We start from the raw sequence: 5,605 nt of genomic DNA, 5'->3' as shown, positions 1-5,605 counted from the left end.
TCTCTGATTTCACATTTCTAGAGCTATTCAAGATTCAGTAGTATTCACTTTCAAAATATATGTGCATAAATACTTTTTGAGTAGTAAAACATTTCATTCCAAGCTAATAAGTGAGAATTATGAATCTAATGCTCTGTGCTTATAAAGTACTACTTATCAGTGTCCAACTTTATTGCCACATTTTATTCTTATTGAATTAATATCAGCATCTTTCAATTTTTTCATATGTCTTTCATTAAACAAAAAGGATTTATTCCATATGGAATAAATGGAATAATGAATGCTGGATACTGAGTAAAATGTTTTTGTATATCTTATTGTCATAAGCCTAAAAGTATCTACCCATTATCTACTCTCAGATATAAAATATCATATTGGAATATGATTGGAGGACTGGAATCCAGTCTTTTCTCTATCACAGTGTAAGAATTGCTGTGAAATGCATACTGCAGGAATAACTAGATGTTCCGGTTGCCACACTAGTATGGGTCAGATTTTGATAAAAGTCACCTGGAAATCTTGATAAAATGCTGATTCTAATTCAGTATTTTGGAATGGAGCTGGAGGTTTTGCATTTCTAACAAGCTTCCAGGTGATACTACTGATCCATAGGTCCCGCCTGCATTGATTGAACGCACAGTCAGGTGGAGGGTCATTGCCTGCACTTTGAGGTGGGTGGTTCAGTGTTAGAGTTCTCGCCTCACACAGGGGAGACCGGGACCAATTTCCAGCCAACATGGTGTGGTTCTGTTTCCTTTGGGGGCTTCCCTGGCGGCTCAGATGTAGAGAATCTGCCTGCAATGCAAGAGACCTGGGTTCAATCCTTGAGTTGGGAAGAACTCCTGGAGAAGGGAATAGCTACCCGCTCCAGTATTCTTGCCTGGAGAGTTCCATGGACAGAGGAGCCAGGTGGGCTCTAGTTCATGGGGTTGCAAAGAATTGGACATGATTGAGCAACTAACACTTTGAAATGGGGTAACAGCTTTGAGAAGAGATGTCATGCATTAACCATATCCTACAGGGTGCCAAAAAACATAGTACTCTAGGTGTAGGGGCTCCTGGAATTCACAGAATTAATTAGGAGTTGGGAGAGTGGGAAGCTTTTCCAATGGTATTTTAGTTTTGTGGCACTATGCAGAGTGAGAGCAAAGAAATAAGAGATGGTCAGAAATAGGACATCAGAGATGACATAAAGAGACAAGTGGGAGCTGTGGAGCTCATGGGGAACCAACTTCACACCCTGTAAGGAGTGGCTGTGGCAAATGAGTACTTAAATGAAATGCTTTACCTGAAAATATACCTTTACCTCATAGGGGACTGGGATGCAAAAGTAGGAAGTCAAGAGATACCTGGAATGGCAGGTGGGTTTGGCATTAGAGTACAAAATGAAGCAGGGAAAAAGCTGACAGAGATTTTTCAAGAGAACATGCTGGTCATAACCACAATGACCCAGATGACCACAATGGTGTGGTCAGTCCCCTGGATCAGGACATCCTGGAGTGTGAAGTCAAATGGGCCTTAAGAAGCATTACTATGAACAAAGCTAGTGCAGGTGGAAGAGTTTCAGCTGAGCCACTTAAAATCCTAAAAGATGATGCTGTTGAAGTGCTACACGCCATATGTCAGCAAATTTGGAAAACTCAGCAGTGGCCACAGGACTGGAAAAGGTCAGTTTTCATTCCAGTCCCAATAGCAAACACCTTTTCCCAACAACATAAGAGACGACTCTATACCTGGACATCACCAAATGGTCAGTATTGAAATCAGATTATGTTCTTTGCAGCCAAAGATGGAGAAGCTCTATACAATCAGCAAAAGCAAGACCTGGAGCAGATTGTGGCTCACACTATGAGTCCTTTTGCAAAATTCAGGCTTAAATTGAAGAAAGTAGGAAAGCCACTAGGCCATTCAGGTGTGACCTAAATCAAATCCCTTATGATTATACAGTGGAGGTGAAGGATACATTCAAGGGATTAGATCTGATAGAGAGAATGCCTGAAGAACTATGGATGAAGATCGTAATATTGTACAGGAGGCAGTGACCAAAACCATCCCAAAGAAAAAGAAATGCAAGAAGGCAAAGTGGTTGTCTGAGGAGGCTTTAAAAATAGCTGAGGAAAGAAGAGAAGTGAAAGGCAAGGGAGAAAGGGAAAGATAAACCCAACTGAATGCAGAATTGCAGAGAATAGCAAGGAGATTAAAGAAGGCCTTCTTAAATGACCAATGCAAACAAACAGAGGAAAACAGATCTGTTCAAGAAAATTGGAGGTATCAAGAGAACATTTCATGTAAGGATGGGCACAATAAAAGACAGAAACAATAAGGACCTAACGTAAGCAGAAGCAATTAATAAGAGGTGGCAAAAATACACAGAAGAACTATACAAGAAAGGTCTTAATGACCACAGTGGTGTGGTCACTCACCTAGAGTAGGACATCCTTGACTGTGAAGTCAAATGGGACCTTGACAAGCATTACTGTGAACAAAACTAGTGCAGGTGGCAGAATTTCAACTAAGCCATTTAAAAACCTAAAAGATGATGCTGGTAAAGTGATGCACTCAGTATGTCAGCAAATTTGGAAAACTTAGAAGTGGCCACAGGACTGGAAAAGGTCAGTTTTCATTCCAGTCCCAAAGAAGGACAATGCAAAGAATGTTCAAATCACTGCACAATTGCTCTCATTTCACATGCTAGCAAGGTAATGCTCAAAATCCTCCAAGCTAGGCTTTAGCAGTACATGAACTGAGAATTTCCATATGTACAAGCTGGGGTTAGAAAAGGCAGAAGAACCAGAGATCAAATTACATACATCTGTTGGATCATGGAGAAGGCAAGGGAGTTCCAGAAAAACATCTACTTCTGCTTCATTGACTACACCAAAGCCTTTTATTGTGTGCATCACAACAAACTGGAAAATTCTTCAAAAGATGGGAATACCAGACCACCTTACCTGCCTCCTGAGAAATCTATATGCAGGTCAAGAAGCAACAAGTAGAACCAGACCTGGAACAATGGACTGGTTCAAAATTGGGGAAGGAATATAGCAAGACTGTATATTGTCACCCTGTTTATTTAACTTACATGCAGAGTACATCATGTGAAATGCTGGACTGGATAAATCACAAACTGGAATCAAGATTGCCAGTAGAAATACCAACTCGATACACAGATAGTACCACTCTGATGGCAGAAAGTGAAGGGGAACTAAAGAGCCTCTTGATGAAGGTGAGAGAGGAGATTGAAAAAGCTGACTTAAAACTCAAATTTAAAAAATAAACAAGCAAACAAAAAAAAACAACAAAAAGAAACCTAACATCATGACATCCAGTCCTATCACTTCATGACAAATTGATGGGGAAAAAGTGGAAGCAGTGACAGATTTTATTTTCTGGGGCTCTGAAATCACTGTGGATGGTGACTTCAGTCATGAAATTAAAAGACCCTTGCTCCTTGGAAAAAAAGCTATGACAAAGCTAGACAATGTATTAAAAAGTGGAAACATTACTGACAAAGATCCATATAGTCAAAGCTATGGTTTTTCCAGTAGTTATGTGTGTAGTCATGTATGGATAGGAAAGTTGGACCATAAAGAAGACTGAATGCTGCAGAATTGATGCTTTTGAATTATGGTGCTGGAGAAGACTCTTGAGAGTCCCTTGGCCTTCAAAGGAGACCCAACCAGTCAATTCTAAAGGAAATCAACCCTGAATATTCATTGGAAGGACTGATGCTGAAGCTCTAAGACTTTGGTCTTCTGATGCAAAGGGCTGACTTATTGAAGAAGGCCCTGATGCTGGGAAAGATTGGAAGCAAAAGGAGAACAGCAGAGAATGAGATTGTTAAATAGCATCATATGAATTTGAGCAAACTCTGAGAGATGGTCAAGGACAGAGGAGCCTGGGATGCTGCAGTCAATGGGGTTGCAAAGAGTTGGACATGGCTTATTGGCTAAACAACATTACACAGAACTATCAGGGTAAATCTGATTCTTTGGCTCCTGGAGGGCAGACGTTTGCTCACCGGACAATGAGAATAGGAAGATGCTGAGATCAGGCACTCTCTTAACTCTGGTTATCCATCAACCAGCCATTGGTTAGTAGCGTTGAGTTCATTTGTCCTGTGGCCACTTGACATTCAAAATGTTTTACTGTGAGTGGCAGCATCACCTGGAGACTTGTTAGAAATGCAAATTCTTGATCCCCATCCCAGTCCTACTGAGTCAGAACCTGCAGATTAGCAAGATCCCTAGGTGATTCCTACGTACATTAAAGTCTGAGATGCACTGCTATAGCAAAAAGCAAGAGTCTAGGAGAAAGGTTCAACTGGCTGCTAGATTTTGATGGCAACACAGAGAAATGTGGGCAGGCAAAACTGACTTTTATTTATAGACTTACCAAAGAGAGGAGGCTCATAGGACACAAAGATGCTGGCTTCAGTAAACCAGAGCTGCAAACCTCAAGCTAATGCCTGTAGCAGAAAATAGCTCTTTGGATAACACTATTATCTTGGGCACATCAGGCAGTTCACAGAATATTACCTCTCAGGGTCAGAATGCCTATACATTTACTTTCCTGGCAGCATCAGTGACCACCCATCACCAGATCCAGAAACAAAAGGATTTGTTGCTCAATCCAACAGTAGTCACCTCTATTACTTGGGGAACCTTGCAATCCCACCTAGGGAAGGTACACATAGGGAGTTAATAATGTTTAAGAAACACACACACACACACACATACACACACACTGATCTGTCTCCTTTATCAGAATGCTTTCACTCTTTTGTAGAAATGTACCTCTTTAAGGACACAGCGCTCATTACTTTAGACTGTAGTGTCAAAATCAGAAGCAGTTGAGGAAGAAAGAAGCTAACTCCTTATAACTCCTTGCTTCTTCCTCTGTTGTGATACTAAGCACATTGCTGGGATTGATTTATAGGCAGTATTAAACAGCATCTCCTGTGTTATACTCCGTACCAAAGCACATTTATTTAGCACGGGATTCTGGGTTTATTTGGGCAGTTCTCCTGGCCTTAGTTGGCATGTTTGTGGTCAGCTGCTGGCTTGGCTGGGGGCCAGCTGTTCACGGTCACCTCTGTAGACCTCTTTGTTTATGCCCTGCAGAGTCTCTCATGCTCTAGCAGGCTAGCTTGGGCTTGTTCATATGTCAGGAGTAGGGTTCAGGAGTATGGTTCCAGGGGAAGAGGCCGGTATGTGAGATCCTTGTGTTCCAGATTGGAACCAGCACATAGTCACTTGGTGCATTCTGTTGGCAAAATCACACAGCCAGCCCAGGCCCAGGGGGTAGGGAATAGACACTAAACGCTTTGACCTCACACTGCTAGTGCTGTGAATACAGGGAAGAGGAGAACTGTGCCCATCTTTGCACAGGTCAAATGAGCAACTGGGAGGCTCCACAAGCCGGTGGCCTGACCATTTACTTGGCGTCTCTAGCGCCATCTTGGTGTGCTCAGCACCCGGCACTTCTGGGCATTTAACAACAATCATACTGGTTCATGTCAATGTATGGCCAAAACCACCACATATTGTAAAGTAACTAGCCTCCAGTTAAAATGAATAAATTAACTTAAAAAAGATTACACTGC

The sequence above is a fragment of the Odocoileus virginianus genome, chromosome 9 (assembly GCF_023699985.2).
Source record: "Odocoileus virginianus isolate 20LAN1187 ecotype Illinois chromosome 9, Ovbor_1.2, whole genome shotgun sequence".
In the NCBI taxonomy this organism is placed as follows: Eukaryota; Metazoa; Chordata; class Mammalia; order Artiodactyla; family Cervidae; genus Odocoileus; species Odocoileus virginianus.
Note: the sequence above shows the minus strand (reverse complement) of the source record.